The 18462-nt window shown below is 34.6% G+C and overlaps 1 protein-coding gene across 8 annotated transcripts in view; it reads right to left on the minus strand.

The window, feature by feature from the left end:
• Positions 1-18462, minus strand: part of LOC106507797 (uncharacterized) — a 137618-nt gene that overhangs the window by 57594 nt on the left and 61562 nt on the right. For 6 of the 8 annotated variants that reach the window (XR_014813821.1, XR_014813822.1, XM_084973952.1 and 3 more), the window contains one exon: positions 3975-4072. The gene's annotated coding sequence lies outside the window, so the exon portion shown is untranslated. Of the gene's footprint in view, positions 1-1946; positions 4073-18462 lie in introns of those variants that run through there. The other 2 variants (XM_084973953.1, XM_084973958.1) reach the window with 2 other exon arrangements.

Consider the following 18462-nt stretch of genomic DNA (forward strand, 5'->3'; position numbering starts at 1 on the left):
GGTTTATGGTATTCTGTCAATTTTCTACTGTACAGCATGGTGACCCAGTTACACACACGTGTACACATTCTTTTTTCTCACATTATCATGCTCCATCATAAGTGACTAGACAGAGTTCCCAGTGCTACACAGCAGGATCTCATTGCTAATCCATTCCAGGAGTATAATTTCTGAACGTCAAGACAATTTCAAACAAGTAAGAAGTAGAGAAATAAGAATGTTAATATTTTAAAGATGGGAAAAGTGATTATAATTGAATGACAAAAGAATTTCAGTAAAACAATGTTTTCACAATAATGAAAGGAATTAAGTTTGAAAGAAAAAGTGTTACATTTTCCCCCCAGAGTAAATCCATTTTACATATTCATGATTTTTAGAAACATTCATAATAAGTAACAAAATTAAAAGTTGTTAGTATTAGATTGCTGTTTGTGCTTCTCTGGTTGACTGAAATGACTTTACTGTCCAAAGAAACTTAATTACCTATCCATCTGAATAAGTTAATTAGAGTACAGAATTCTGGGTTACTTCAGTATAAAAATATCTAAAAGACAATGTGCTCGGATAAAGAATAACCAAAAAAATGGAAACTGAAACCAGTGACCCAAAGAATTAAATAAGAATTAAATCAGATGAACAAAAGTATACTCAACATTAAGGAATTAAGTCTTACATAGCAAACCAGCATATGGCAAGAAAGTTTTACTTGAAATTTATTTCATGTTCTCTTTTTCCACCTTTTAATAGTTTGGTGAAGTAAGACACCAGTAACCATGCATCAGGAAACAATCCCCAATGATTTTTTTCCTACTGTATGTTAACAATGGGTTCATCATTACATAAATTTGTGAGGAGACTAATATATAGCTTTGCAAAAAAACCCATCCTGTCGACATTTTAAACGAAAAAGAATACTTATAATTAGCACATATGTTGTAGAAGCTGCTGGTTTAGTTGAAACTGAAATCTTAAAATGTAAAAAGCATGAAAAGTGCTATATAAATATCAAGAGAAGTCACCTGTTGCTCTGATTTCTTTTAATACTAAATGGCATTTTCATGTGAATGTCATATGTCAAAATGGGTGATTAGATTTCACCATTATTTCCATAAGAACAACTATTTAATACCAAAAGTTAAACTATATGAAAAATAGTGGTTCTTGGTTTTTTACTCCAAAAACACTTTCCTAGATAACTTGAACATTCTCATGTTTTCAACTATTCCTTATATTAACATAACCATGACTTCTATAGATAGTCTCTTTTGATTTCCTAAACTAAAAATGAACTAAACAATCAACTACCTCAACAGGAACTTTAAATTCAAGAGGCACAGAAGTGAAAATTCATGACCTCTAGTGAACTTCCTCATGATCTAGCCTCTTCTGCTTTTTGCTTTTGTTGTTTTTTGAGAATAAGAAAAGAATGCCTAGTAAAGTGTAGTAAAAATCTGGAAGTCCGGTTCCATTAAACTTCTTTCTACATTGCTTTACCCAAATCACTTTGTAAAGACAGGAGAAACTGCAACCCAAAACTCATTATATGTGGCAACAGATGATGAACACACACACAAAGTACAAAGATTTATGACTTACATAAGATCTCTGAAATGAGCAGAACCATCTCCAGCAGGTCCAAACTGGCTTGAGAGAACAAGGACAGCACATGGGGCTGGGGATTTTATTATGTTTAGGGGGTGGGCCAGGGTGAAGACACCTCTAGGAAGGCATGCGATTGGGTGGTTTGAATCCATGAAGATGCTAAAGAGGGAAAACCTGGGCTTCCTTATCACTGTGCTCAGGTGAGAGCCATGAGAAGAGGCAGGTTTGAGGCTTAAAAGCTGTTTGTAGTCAAACATCAATATAGAGCTTAACTCTTTATTACAAACCTCTCCACATAATCACCATCATGTTTTTCCAGTGTACCACACAAATTTTTCTTAATGTTTTTCTTTCGTTTCTTACTGCTTTGTTTTTCAGTTTTACGTTGTCCTCTTAGTCAAAATATATGTGATAGAGTTCTGGCCACTGGGGTTAGTGTAATCTTGTATTCAAATTCCATCCTTCACACATGGAGTTTCTAGAACATGGCAAGAATTACACTTTTCTCACAAAGCATAACCTCCCTCAAAACCCTTTTATCCTTAAAGAAAAATAAAGGACATCTTTACTTTGTACATGCAATTTTATCCATCTATTTACTTTTCTTCTGTCTCTATCCATCTATCCATCCATCCATCCATTCATCCATCCCTCCATCTACCTCTTCAATAAGCCCTTTAAATGGGAGCCATCTCTACTCGTCACCATAGCATATTAATCACCTCTGAGTCTGGCAGATGTTAATGGCAACAACTGCTGAATACACTGGGGCTCAGAACCATGAGAATCCCAACCATCACTGGAGGTTCCCTGTCCATGGAATTAGATTTCTTTGATACAATCTGATATTTAGAATTAAAACAGGATTATTTCAAATAAAAATGACATCAAGAATGTATATGTATGTATGTATGACTGGGTCACCTTGCTGGAGAGCAGAAATTGGCACAACTCTACTTTAATAAAAAAATAGAGTGAAAATAAAGAATGAGATCAAAGCTTAAATAAAGTACAAACTTTTCTGTTAACATTAATTTAGAAACTATGTTTCTACCTAATGATAAGCAGGTGATAAAGTAAGTTACACGTGTTTAATTCTTCCTGAATATGTTTGGTAGGCTTTTCCTAAATAACTCTCTTAGGAAAGGGCTTCAACACAAAGGTGCCATCTACTCTGAATAAAATCGCATTTGCATAAAAACTCATGAATGACCAAAATATTATATTCTAAAATTTCAGTAAACAATAATGTGAACAAAAATTTTATAGGTGGTCAACACAATATTTTGAAATGGAAATATTAGAATTATGTGTATTCAGTTTTTTCAATACATCATGCATTTGAACCTTTAAATGACTTTAGATACAACAATGAATTTCAAAAATAACTAAAGCTTGAATATAACTTTATGATTATTATATTCTATTATGTTAAGAAGAGAGACTAAAATATTGCAAACTATAGTGGTTTTTTTCCAGACTTTGCACACTGACCTGGTAGCATTTAGTGTATTCTTCTTTAACAAGGGAATTTTTATCCCTAATATTTGGGAAATAATTAATACTCAAAGACAAAAAAAATGAATCTTTAGCAAGTCATAATTTTACTCTCCAGTTTGATTCTAGATATTCTCCAAAACTGACAAAACTGTACCAATAAAGATTAGGAATCAAATCTCTCTCTTTACTTATGAGTAATAAGAATATAATGTAAAAAAGATAAGGTCATCCAGGGATCTGATTTAAAACTAAAATAACTATAGGTCATTTTTATTTTGTATTTTACTACTAATAAACTACAAGGCATTCAACACAATTAATTAAAAATATCAGACATTGTCAAATAACTGTCTTCCTGTATTTACATGCAGCAGTTTTATACAATGAGATATACTATAAACACAGCACAATGGTCTTCATATGTGTACTTGAGGGGTTCATAAATTTGGAAAGTCAATTTAAATCTTCCTGTTCAGAGTGTTTTTGTGTGCCTCTTTCCCCCTACTTAAGCTAATTTTCACACTTCTAAAATAATGGAACAAAAATAAATAGTATACTTGACTTTCAAAAAAATCTAAATTGCCATATATATGAATTTTAATTCAAAAATTATGTAGTTATTATATTGACTTTATAGTTAAGTTGATTAGACTAGTAACATGCTTTAATGGCAAATAGTTTCTTCAAAGGCATTTTAAAAAATGGTATCCATCTGTAATTGTGAGTCCATATAAAGAGCAATCTTAAAATAATGACACACTATATGATACTGCCTTCATTTTCCATAATTTAGAGAAGTATATGATAAACTTGTTTTATCTGAGCCAGAAAAATAACATAAAATTTGAAATTCTGTGGTAACCGCTACCTACTTTTCACATCATTGGTGATCATCGTTTCCGTCTTCCTTTCTTCAACCATCAGTATCTTCAGCAATGGGCTTATCTAAAGACAATGCCCACCTTCTTCCCTGAAATGGGAGAAGATAACTTGTATGAAGACACATCTTTCCAAACAAAAATTAAGTTGCCGCCAAAAAAGTTTACCGAATGCAGGCTTTACAACTTACCTCTTCAAACTAATGGTGACTGTGGACATGCTGGTCACATATAGGCTCAACAGAGATCATTCTCATGGACCCAAATTCAGCCATACAGTATTTGGGTATAGTTTAATACCTAACATATATCTTAGTAACTTAATTTAGGATTATATTTTTTGAGTTTTTTTAAAGTATTAAGATTCAGCTTCCATGTTTATATTTCATTCAAACCCAGTCAAATGGTTTATTATCCTAGGAAGAAATATTTATTCTTTACCATTCCTACTAAAGTCCATTAGACCTTTCAATAAGGCCTGAGAAATTATATTCCCTAGAAAGTCTAGGTCTGAGATAAATGCAGGTACAATTTCTGATAATACATGTCTATAGTCACTGTAATGTTTTAGTCTTGAATTTATTCATGAATTTATTCGTGAACAAGACATCAATTTTATTCAAGTTTCTTGCATGTCCATCCATATGTGTTGTTGATGGATATCCATGTAGCCCTAGCATTTCTAAAGAGCTGCTATGAATTCCTCCAATCTCTGAAATAAAGGATTATTTTCAATTCAAGCATTATGACTTACTATAGTAGTTTCAGATGTCCAACATAGTGATTTCATATTAAAATGTTACAAATTGTTCACCATAAGATCCATCAGTAGACAATGTTATTAAAATTATTATATTCTGTATGCTCTATATTACACTACCCTGACTTATTTATAATTGGTAGTCTCTACCTCTTAATCACCTTCACCTATTTTTGCCAGATAGCACAACCTCCCCTTTGCTCTTTTTCTTGTCAGATTGCTGTGGCCAGGACTTTCATTACTTTGTTGAATAAAAGAGGCAATAGTAGGCATCCTTTTCTCACTCCTAATCTTAGAGGAAGCTTTTAGCTTTTCATCATCATTATATTAGCTGTGGGCTTGTCATATACGGCCTTCATTATGTTGAGGTATGTTCCATCTATACCCACCTTGTTGAGAGTTTAATCATAAATGGCTATTAAATTCTGTCAAATACTTTTACCACATCCATTGAAAGAATCATATGACTTTTGTGTATTTTGATAATGTGGGCTATCACACTGTTTGATCGGTAGATAACTGAACCATCCTTGCATCCCTGAAATAAGTCTCATTTGATCACATCATATGATACTATTAATGTGTTCTTGAATCTTGTTTACTAATGTTCCTGTGATTTTTTTTTTTTGCATTTATCAGGATTACTGGACTGTAATTTTATTTTTTCAGAGAATTTTTATTGGGTTTTGGTATCAGAGTAATGCTGTCCTCTTGGAATGAAATATGAAGGTTTTTTTTTTTTCCTTAAGTTTTTAGACTAGTTTAAAAAAAGGTTTTAACTCTTCTTTAAATATTTGCTAGAATTTCCCTAAGAAGTTGTCTTGTCCTGGACTTTTGTTGGTTAAGAGAATTTTGATTACTGATTTAATTACTAATGATCTATACAGTCAGATTTTTAATTTCTTGATTCAGTGTTGAAAGATTATGTTTCTAGGAATGTATCTATTTCTTCTAGCTTGTCAAATTGTTTGCATGTAATTGTTCATAGTACTCTCATATGATACTCTGTATTTCTATAGTGTTGGTTGTAATTTTTCCCCTTTCATTTCTGATTTTATTTAGTTGGGCCCTCTTTTTTCTTTATTAGTCTAGCTAAAGGTTTACCAAGTTTGTATATCTTTTCAAAGAATCATCTACTTTCATTGATCCTTTGCTTTATTTTTTTAGTCTATATTACATTTATTTCTTCTATTCTCTTTGTTATTTCCTTGCCTCTTCCTACTAACCATGGGCTTTATTTTCTACTTCCTTCATGTGGATGCTTACTTTTATTTGAAATTTGTTTGCTGAGCTAAGACTAAATGGCTACAAACTTTTTTAATGCAGGTAATAAAACCCTGTCCCATGCTCAGCATTAAACTTGACTGTTTAAAGATGTGACACTTGAATTATTACTAAGGCATATCAAAGCTTAAACAGAAACTATGTTTTTTTTTAATTCTGATTAAGTTTGTGTATGTGTATAGTAATATTTAGAATACATTTCATTGTCTTTTCAGGTGTTCTAGTTTAATAACTTCAGACTGTTACAATAAATGTTCTACTCTGAAATTTTAACATTTGCATCTTTTGTGTGGAAGGGGTGCAGTAAAATTTAAAACTGTATTCTAAAACTTTTGCTCACAGAAGCATATGAGAGTATTTAATAGTATTTCCTAATAGTTACATTTCAAATTTCATTCAATATTCAATATTTTCATTTCAAAAGCAATTATATAAATTACATTTTGTTTCAAGGCAGAAATTCATACTTCTGCCAAGGGTCCTGGGGACACCCCCACCTCCCTGGAGGTCCCTGCCACTGCCAAGGGCTGTGCAGGCAGGCACAGTCTGCAGCTGCCTCCTACCTGTGGGTCACTTCCACTGCCAAGGGCCTGGCAACCATGCAGTATCTGCAGGTGTCACCCTTGTACCCACTCCCCTGGAAGCACCAGAAGGTTGTGCACCTGCACATCCCTTATCAAGGGGATAAGGATCGAACACACTGAAGAAAGAGACAGCAAGCATCCAAATCAAAAGGAACCTTCACACCAAAACAATAGTAAATCCACACAAGCTACCCAGGAATGCTCTTGCATATAAATATTCCTCCAAGATCACAAGATAATTGTTTTCCATAAACTCACAGAGTAAAATAAATATAAGCAAAATGAATAAACACAGGAACCACTCCCAGTTAAAAGAACAGGAGAATTACCCTGAAAGAGTGAACAACGAAACAAGAGTTCTTCAGTTAAACAAACATGGACTGCAAAAAAGGAAGTAATGAAAATACTCAAAGAATTAGAAATGGATTTCAACAGTAACAGAGATTACTTTAAAATGAAACTGGAAACTATAAGGAGAAGCCAAGAAAAATTAGAAAATTCCTTTGCCAATATCAAAGCTAAGCTTAAAGCATTTTACACCAAAATGAAAATTACAGAGGAACAGCTATGTGCCTTTGAAGACACAATAATGGAAATCACCAAATCAGGACAGAAGACAGAAAACCAAATAAAAAAATGAAAATGATAAAAGATCTATGGAATAATATAAAGCATGACAATCTATTCCTAATAGGGATCCCAAAAGGAGAAGAAAGGGAAAAAGGGATTGAAAATGTATTTGAAGAAATTATGGCTGAAAATTCCCCAAATCTGACGACAGAAACACATATCCAGATTTGGGAAGCACAGAAGTTTCCCAACAAGATGAACCCAAACAGACTTAGAACAAGACATACTATAATAAAAAAGCAAAAATTAAAGATAAGGAGGGGACTCTCAAAACAGCAAGAAAAAACAAAGAGTAAATTAGAAGGGAACTTACACAAGGCTATTGTCTTATTTCCCTACAAAAACAGAACAGGCCAGAAGGTTGTGACAAGATATATTCAAAATTCTAAAAGGGAAAAAAAACCTCTGGCCAGACTCACCATGAAAAGGAGAGAACCCAAATAAAGTAAGAAATGAAAAGGGAGAAATCTCAACTGATACTGCAGAAATACAAAAAGTCATAAGAGAATACTATGAAAAATTATTACCAACAAATTTGACAACCCGGAAGAAATGGATAACTTTCTAGAAACTTACCACCCGCTAAAAGTTAATCAAGAAGAAATAGATCATTTCATCAGACTGGTCACTAGCAATGAAATTAAATATCATAAAAAAAAAAAATCCTTAAACAAAATTCAAGGACCAGATGTCTTCACAAGTGAATTCTACCGAACATACAAAGAACAAACTTTTATCAATCCTTCTTAAACTCTTTCAAAAGATAAAGAAGGAACACTTCCCAAGATATTCTATAAAGCTACCATCACCTGAATACCAAAACCAGACAAAGATACTACAAAAAAGAAAATTACAAGCCAATACTTTGGTGAATATAGATGCAAAAATCTGAACAAAATTTAAGCAAACTGACTCCAACACATAAAAAAAGATCATACACCACAACCAAATGGGATTTCTCTCAAATTCACAAGGGTGGTTCAACACAGGCAAATCAATGTAATACACCACATTAACAAAAGAAAAATCAAAAACCAGATGATCACCTCAATAAATGCAGAAAAAGCATTTGATAAAATCCAACATGCATTCATGGAAAAACTCACCAAAGTGGGTGTAGAGGGAACACATCTCAACCCAATAAAAGCCATTTATGACAAACCCACAGCCAATATAACACTCAACAGAGAAAAATTCAAAGCCTTCCCACTAAAATCTGGACTACCACAGGATGCCCACTCTCACCACTTTATTCAACATAGTATTGGAAGTCCTAGCCACAGCAATCAGACAAAAAACAAACAAACAAACAAACCCCCCACACACACAAAAAAAAAACAAAACAAAAAAACACCAAAAAAACACAACAACAAAGAAATGGTATTCAAATTGGAAGAGAAGAGGTAAAGTTGTCAGACAGCACAATATGATATATAGAAGACCCTAAGGATTCCACACAAAAACTATTCAATCTGATCAACAAATTCAGCAAAGTCATGGGATATAATAGTTATCATTCAGAAATCACTTGCATTTCTGTATACTAATAATGAAATATTAAAAAAGGAACACCAGCGTTCCCGTCGTGGCGCAGTGGTTAATGAATCTGACTAGGAACCATGAGGTTGCGGGTTCGGTCCCTGCCCTTGCTCAGTGGGTTAACGATCCGGCGTTGCCGTGAGCTGTGGTGTAGGTTGCAGACGCGGCTCGGATCCCGCATTGCTGTGGCTCTGGTGTAGGCCGGTGGCTACAGCTCCGATTCGACCCCTAGCCTGGGAATCTCCATATGCCACAGGAGCGGCCCAAGAAATAGCAAAAAAAGACCAAAAAAAAAAAAAAAAAAAGAACACCTTTTAACAATCACAGCAAAAATAAATAAATAAATAAAATATCTAGGAATAATCCTGACCAAAGAGTTTCGTAAAAGACTTACAAACTGAGAACTTATTATAAAACATTAATCAAGGAAATTACAGAGGATTCAAAGAAAGAGAAAGATATCCCATGCCCCTGGATTGGAAGAATTAATATTTTTAAAATGGCCAAACTACCCAAAGTTTTCCTATCAAATTACCCATGACATTTTTTCACAGAATTTGAACAATCCAAAAATTTATATGAAACCATAAAAGACCCAGAAAAGTCAATAATCCAAAGGCATAAATACACTTAATGTGCATGTACCTAACAACAGAACATCAAAATGTGGCAAAAACCCACAGAACTTCAAGGAGAAATAAGCAAACCAACTTATTACACTTGGAGAGTTAAACACATATAGATTTGTGGAACAGAAATGAGAATGCACAAATAAACCCTCACTTACACTCAATTCATTTTCAGCTAGTGTGTCAAGACAACTCCATGAGGGAAGGAATACTCTTTTCAATAAATGACGTTGTGAAAACTCTACACTCAGTTGGAAACAATGAGGTTGGATGACTGATACCTCATACTATATAATCAATTTAAAATGGACTGTAGATCAAAATGTAAGAGCTAAAACTGTAACACTGTTAGAAGTAAACATAAGCATAAATTGTGACCTTGTATTAGGTAGCCTTTTCTTAGTTATGACACCAAAAGCATTAAACATCCAAAGACAAAGAGAGCTAAACTGGACTTCACCAAAATTAAAAATTTTTTCCATGGAGTTCCCATCATGGCACAGTGGAAACCCGACTAGGAACCATGAGGTTGTGGGTTCGATCCCTGGCCTTGCTCAGTGGACTAAGGATCCAGTGTTGCCATGAGCTGTGGTGTATGTAGGTTGCAGATGTGGTTCGGAACCGGTGGTGTGGCTCTGGTATAGGCTGGCAGCTATAGCTCTATTTCACTCCTAGCCTGGGAAACTCCATATGCCATGGGTGTGGTCCTGCAAGGACAAAAGACAAAAAAAAAAAAAAAATTCTGCCTCAAATGACAACTCAGCAGGCAAACAGAACTGCCACGTTTCATTCTCTTATTTGCAGTTCCCTTAAAAAAGAGCCCAAACCATCCACTATTGTAGGGCAGATGAGCTTTCCTGCCTACTGCTTCCCTTAGCAGTATATTGAGTAAATCTCTTTTAACCTTAAAAAAAAAAAAAAGAATAAAAGAGAAAAAGAAATGAAAAGACAATCCACAGAATATAATATTAGCAAAACACAGATAAGGAATTTTTTCAAATCTAGAATACATAAGAACACATACTGCTCAATAAAAAAAATAAAAACAAATAACCTGGGAATAAATGTGAAAATAATTGGATTAGACATACTCCACAGAATATATACAGATGACCAATAAAAACATGAAAGAATGTTCAACATGATAAAAAAAAAAAACAGAAAACGAGAATGAAAAGGCAAACCACAGAAAAAGAGACAATATTATGAATATATATACATCAGAAAAAGGCCTGTGTACAGGATATATATACACAAAAAAAGTAAAAAAAAAAAAAAGAAAAAAAAAGATTAAGAACTAGGTAGGCTCTTCCTGATGAAGTATTCCCACATAACAGATAAATATGTGAAGATCTGTATAAATTAACTGATTATCATGGAAATATAAATTAAAATTTCAATTCAACCATTTAACCATTAGAGTGGTTAAAATGAGAGACAATATTACAAGCTGATGAGAATGTGGTGAAAAAAGAATCCATATACACAGCTGATGGAAGGGTAGGTTGACATAGAACCTTTAGAAAACCATTTAGCAATAATTAACCCAAACCAAACAACCCAATGGTACAGTATTTCCACTTCAAGGTGGAAATACATTCATATGTTCACCAAAACACATGTTGAATATATTCATAGCAGCACTAATCCTAATTGCCAAAAAAATGCAAAAGCAAAATCACATGTCCATTGACTATGTTTGGATAAATGTACTTGAGATAAGCTTAATAATATACAGCAATTAAAATAAGCAAATTATATCCATACACAACAACGTACATTAGGTATCAATAACACATTATAAGAAGCCAGGTACAAAAGAACATAGACTATATATACCTTTTATCGAAATTTAAAGAGTCAATTATTAGGAATCAGCAGAGTATATCTGGAGGGAACAATGGCTAGAAGGAGGAATACAAGGGGTTTTCATGGGTGTGTTTATGTTCCATCCCTATCTGTGTGCTGGCTTTATTCAGTATGTAAAAATGGAGATGCACTGTTCTGGTTTTTAAAATTTTCTCCTAGCATACTACATACTGGTAAAATTTTTGCTTAGAATACAAATGTCCACTGGCTATTATAAATATACAACTCCATTATTAGAGCCAATATGGTGCTTTAAGAAAAATATGAAAGGTGTTAACAACAGTACAAAGCTGTGTCAAGATCTCTGATTGTGACTAAAGGGAGGGCTCAAAGAAATCTTCTGGCTTTGAGAAAAGACATTAAAAAGAGAAAATATTACACATGTGTATCATCTCAAAATCAAGAAATGAGGGAGTTCCCATTGTGGCACAGCAGAAATGAATGTGACTAGGAACCATGAGGTTGTGGCTTCGATCCCTGGCCTCGCTCAGTGGGTTAAGGATCTGGCGTTGCCATGAGCTGTGGTGTAGGTCGCAGATGAGGCTTGGATCTGGCATTGCTGTGGCTGTGGTGTAGGCCCGTAGCTACAGCTCCAATTAGACTCCTAGCCTGGGAACCTCCATATGCTGCGGGTATGGCCCTAGATGACCAAAAAAAAAAGAAAGAAAAAAAAATCAAGATATGAAAAAAAAAAGTAGTAACAAAATCAGCCTGAACAAAAGAGAAAATCGCAAGGAAATAGTAAACGGGAAGAGAATGCTTCTGCTTTTTTTTTTTTTTAAATCATTTTCTTTCCTTCCAGTTTTAACGAGATATCATTCACACACAACACTTTATATGTTTGCAGCATAGAGCATAATTATTTGACTTACATAGAGTGTGGAATGATTACCACAATAAGGTTAGTGACCACCCATCATCTCATGTAGATGCAAAACTAAAGACAATTTTTCCTTGTGATGAGAGCTCTTAGGATTTACTCTCTTAACAACGTAACATACATCACAATGTTAATTATGTTTATCGTATTGTACATTACATCCCTAGTATTTATCTACAACTGAAAGTTTGTGTCTTTTGGTTACCTTCATCTAACTCCCCTTCCCTCATCCTCTGTCTCTGATAACCACAAATCTGGCCTCTCTTTATGACTGTTTGTTTTTTCACATATAATTGATCTACAATATTATGTTATTTCCTGGTGTGGAGCAGATTTATTTAATATTTCTATATATTATAAAATGAAAAACAAGACAGGTCCAGTTACCAACTGTCAACATACAAAAATTTATACTATTATTGACTATATTCCCCACACTGAAAAGTTCTTACCTTGTCTATTTTCTAACTATAAGTTTCTATCCTCTTAATTTCCCTTACCTACTTTTGTTTATGTTTTAATAAAATGTATGAAACATGATATAGTATTGAAACTGGCTACAACTAAGAACTGGATTTATGGATGCTTGTTTTAAAATTTTTTGTTTCTTTGAAATATTTCATAATAAATTTTCAGATAAATAAAAATGTAGATCTGGCTAGTTCTCTTATCAACTCTAAACATCTCTGCTGCACTTTTCTGCCTTCAATCTAATGACAAAAACACTTTTTCCCCACTAAAATGTTGTAATATAGGAACTTTTCACTCTTCAAAATTACACATCTTTAGGTTTATATAGACACCATGGAATTGCCGAGGCCAGCTCAGCAGGATGGGGCTAAAGAACAATGGGTGCTGTGAAACTTAAGGAAAAAAGTTAACATAAAACAAGACACAGAGACATTTATCTTAAGTAAAGGCAGAAACCAACCGTGGGACTCAAGGTCTCAGGGACCAAGAGCACTGCCTCAAGAAACCATACTGCTTTTATTGTGCTCTTTAGAATTAAGTCAAGTGAGGAAGGGGCTATAAGTGGAGGATATAGGGGTTTTTTTTTTATTATTTTATAAGTTCTTTTATTATTTTAAAAGTCACATAAGCTGGTAGATGGTTAAGCTTTTACTCTGACCTTTAGGCATTTAACAATCATTACCATTTGAGTCAGCTATGTATGCATAGCATTTCAGAGAATCCTCACTGTGCTTCCGCAATGGCATGCCTATCTGAGGCAACCCTGAATGCCTAAGTTTGCACCTTGGTTCTCTTTGCTAATGCATATTCTGCTAAGACCGCTCATAAACCACTTGGCCATGAGGTTCCTCTTTCTCTTATCCCTTAGAGGACCTATCATGCTTGTGCAAACAATCTGCACAGGTCCGGGTGTGCCTAGACCAACGCATTATGTCCTCATTCAGCTGACCCTATGTATAACTTATGCCTTTAGGTCTTTGTACCTAAGCTTAAGTCATTTACCATCACCATGACTGTTTTTCAAGCAGGAAGATGGGGTAAAGTAAAGCAGGACAAGATGGAGTTTTCAGCAAAGAGGCTAAGAAAATATTGTAGAAACATGTCTCGCGACATCTCCCCCGTTTTGTTTTTGCAGGAGGACAAAAATAGATCTTGCAACTTCTTTCTTCATTACTTCTTGGATTGTTTGCTTCGTGCATCTATAGACTGAATAGAAAATTAAGAATCCTAGAAACGCAATTAATGATGAGATTATTCCTCCTCCAAAATCTTTAAACCATTTTAAAGGATTATTTTTAAATCTTCCAGAATATTATCTAGTATCTCTTTATGAGGTATATTTTGTAGAGAGGTCTTTTGAATACTCAAGACTCTAGTCTGTAGTTTTTTTGTTTTTTTTTTATGTCCAGAACCAACTCATCTGAGTGACCTTGCAAATGCCTCTTAATTTGTTCCCATGATGTTACATTAGAATTGTACTCACAGGGAGTAACACAATAAGAAGTAAAAATTAATTGATATTCCTTTTTTGACTTTTCATAAGTATAATTTCCATCCCAGATTTGAATATTTTTAAAGTTAAGAGGAATTTTCCACAAGTCAACTTGAGGCTTGCTATTACCAAATTGAGGATAGGGAGGTACAAGGCCTGAATCTTTCCAAATGATGGGCTTTTGGCTTTAGTTATTATTTTTTTGTTGGCTGATTGGCTGGAGATCATCCAAGAGAGTAATTCATTAACAGAACACATAGGTTGATGGCCCATACAGACAGGCTTCCCCTTAGGGGACCAATCCCATACAGCTCCATGGGAACCATTAAGCAGTACGACCCCCTCCGTTGCCCTGCACGTATTCCAACGAATTTGATTTTTTATTCTCTTGAAGCTATCTGTCCTTTTTAAGGAACATAATGATCTGTGGGGCATCCCCATATTAACTGGTTTCACCTGACAGTAAGCGAAACTCCAGCCTGTAACTAAATGTAAATCTTCCCTAGTGGGCATATCTAAATTTCCTGAAAACCAGGAAACTCAGGAGTTAAACATAAGGTTTCTTTTCCCAATACAAACTGGCCAATTTTTAAACCCTAAAATTTGATTAAAAGGTGTCCCTTCTTCTTTTCTAAAATACGGCAGTCTGTCATCCTCCAGCCCAGGGACACAGGAGGAAATATATATATATATATATATATACATACCAGAGCCTCACCCGCATTCCACAGGTCTCAATAAAGGAGGATTGGGGACATAGGCCTGGTAGGTATAGTTTCTCCTGCTGCTGCTAAGGGAATACTCACTGCGATAGAAACCAAAGTAAAGATAGCTATGCCACAGCCACACAGCCACAGAAGATCCAAGCTGCATCTGCAACTTAAGTCACAGCTTCTGCCAACATCAGATCCTCAACACCTTAAGTGAGGCCAGGGATTGAATCTGCATCCTTGTGGACAATATGTCAGGTTCTTAACCCATGAGCCACAAGGGGAACTACAATCATATCTATTTTGAAATATCTAATAAAAGAGTGAGAGATTTTAAAATGTACTGATACATTTTCTAAATTTTTCTTTTCTTTTTTGTCTTTTTGCCTTTTCTAGGGCCTATCTCACGGCATATGGAGGTTCCCAGGCTAGGGGTCTAATTGGAACTGTAGCCACCAGCCTACGCCAGAGCCACAGCAACGCTGGATCCAAGCCGCGTCTGCAGCCTACACCACAGCTCATGGCAATGCCAGATCCTTAACCCACTGAGCAAGGCCAGGGATCGAACCCGCAACCTCATGGTTCCTAGTCGGATTCGTTAACCACCACGCCACAACGGGAACTCCCATTTTCTAAATTTTTAAGACAGTTTATAAACATTCCTTATGTTTTCTATTTTTTTCTAACTACATTATATATTTTGTTCAGAGTTACACCATCCCTGTGGTAAAAAATGGCAATAATCACCTAATTCATCTTCCTTCTTCCAAACTTAACCCATCAAATCTATTATTCACCTGTGTATACAGGAGTGTATCTTTAAAGAAAAATGTAGTTCTTTGATTAATATAATCACTGTCCCACTAGATAAAGTCCAAAGTCCCTTCCATCACATAAAAGAATGCCACTCACCTTACCTGTTCCATTCTTGCTTAATCATCAATAAAGAAAAAATTTTTCATTTACATAATCTTATCTTATTCTTCTTTTTTATGCTTCCTGCATGTGTGACCACATTCCTCTTTCCCACAGCTTTTTTTTTTTTCCTTTGTTTTTTTTTTTTTTTTTTGTCTTTTTTGCCATTTCTTGGGCTGCTCCCGCTGCATATGGAGGTTCCCAGGCTAGGGGTCAAATCGGAGCTGTAGCTACCAGCCTACACCAGAGCCACAGCAACGCGGGATCCGAGCCACGTCTGCAACCTACACCACAGCTCATGGCAACGCCGGATCGTTAACCCACTAAGCAACATCAGGGATCGAACCCGCAACCTCATGGTTCCTAGTCAGATTCATTAACCACTGCACCACCATGGGACCTCCTCCCACAGTTTTTTAATTTTCATTTTGTCATTAAGTTTTCACCTGGCTTTAGAAAGCCTAATCATATCTAATCCCCATGTTTTTCCGAAATCATACTTCACTCAGCTCAGTTTGCCTCTCTTCTGATTTCCAAAATACTTTACATGTTTCTATATATTTATTTATATGTTTCCATCATTATTAGAGTATAAACTCCTTGAAAAAGGGTAGATAATTTATATGCATATTTCAGGTACTGAATATACAAATGTATATCTATATTCACAAATATAGACACATGTATATGCAATATTATAAATACATATGCACATGTATAAGGTGTATATGCATATATACATAACTGCACATAATGCATACACATATCTACATGGATATACAATTTTAAATGTTTCAATACTAAGGAACAGTGGTTTAATTACCCATTTAAATTCCACTGAGGAAAATGATCTCATTAATTTGTCTCTGTTTAGCCATATAATAAACAGCACAGATTTGAACTCAAAAATACCTAAGTCAGCTATGTGAGTCAATATTTACCTCACAATGCTAAATATTTCTAATTGATTTATCAGAGTTAAATGAGGTGAACAGTCCTAAGACAAATAGACCAGTACTATATTTTCAATAAAAAACTTGTTTTTCAATTTTTTTCTCTGTATTTTCATACCAAAAAATCCTAATTATTATGAGTTCTAAAATTATTAAGTATGTCAATATGCTTACTTTACATTATCTACATTGATATTCAATTATGGTGTTGCAAGATAACATCCATTATCTTAGTGAAAACTAGAGTTCATATTACTCAAATTGAACATAATGAGAAATAAAGATGATTTCTAAATATTAAAGCCTTTTTTAACTTTAAAATGTTCTATGTAAGGCGTATACATTAATGAAACTGATTTATATACCCCAAATTATACCAGAATTGCTATAAAAATATTCACTATTTGTAAAAGGAACTAAATTAACTTCTTTACACTGACATCCATTACATCAGATTTTCTCAATATGCATAAAAATTTGGCGCCATAAATCTAGAGGCATCCAAAAACGCAAGCCCACATACAACATCGTACTTATGCAAATAGTGCATCTGCTTCTGTATAAGGAGGCCAAATACTATTTCCAACTAGACTCAGACATTCATAATACAGTAAAAATGAAATCAATCAAAAGCAAATTCTTTTAGAAATATTTAAAATCTTAATATATTCATACAATATCATTATGTACAACCTGCTCATGGAATCACTTCAAATTTTCCAGGCTATTCAGATGTTAAATCATATTTTCACAGTCCAATACCCACTGTCCCCAAAAAGAAGAATTTCTTTGCATCAGTCAGCATAATTATTATTTCTCAAACTACTTTACATTATCATACTAACAATTTCTTTTCTGGTTACTATTAAAGTATTCCCCAAAGTTACCCATAACAAGAGGTTAAATACAGCAAGGGTAAAGAATGACATTTTTCTTAAATTTAAATACTATATAGAATGATTTCCTCTGTACAAGGAAATATTGCTTGTATACTCATGCTTTTAATTGCATTAATAATATATATGGCTTAAACATAAATAATGCTTTATAACTTATTAAAAAGTTTGGCTTCAGGCCCAAATCCTATGAGTGATTTTTCAGTCCTGACTCTAGGTGATCACAAAGCTTCACCTGACAAATTTCAAAAGGGAAAGCAGCTCTCTGCACACCAGACTTAGTGTGCACCCAGCACCCTGCGGTTTTCTGGAGAGAGATGTGGATGAGAACCCAGATCTGCTTGCCTCTTCCAGGTCCCTCCCTCTCTGTCCAGCCATGCTCAGAAGCCTGACTGTTCCTAGCCAGGTGCCTTCATTCAAAGATCTCCTGATGGAGGGGATGGAAGTTTAGGCTGAAGCCACTTTTCAAGAACTTGGGGTAGAAGAGCCTTGACTAAGATACTTCTCCATTCTATTTTCTACTCCTAGCCCTTCCTCCTTTCCCAGCCCCAACCTCGCTGGGTCTATGAAATGTCTGGAGTCTTTTACTCAAGGCTCCTCGACAATGAGAGAATTACCCCCACTTGTGCTACATGTTCTCAGACTGCACTTCCCAGTAACAGTCCAGGAAGAAATGGAATATTCCTGCCTCTCCATCTGTCTTTCTGCTTATACTGTTGGAATAAATGAATAAAGGCCTGATGCTTATTTTAAGTTTAGCTCCTTCTTCTGATTGACCACTCCACACCCAGCAGCTCAAAACTTAACCTTATATTTTGTCCAACCTTTCCATGAAGAGAATTGAACAACTATTAATCCCCATTGATAGCA

Source organism: Sus scrofa, chromosome 8, assembly GCF_054392235.1.
Source record: "Sus scrofa isolate SSC_HxYL_T2T_F1_AM1 chromosome 8, Sscrofa_HxYL_maternal_Yorkshire_Landrace_v2.0, whole genome shotgun sequence".
NCBI classification, from domain to species: Eukaryota; Metazoa; Chordata; class Mammalia; order Artiodactyla; family Suidae; genus Sus; species Sus scrofa.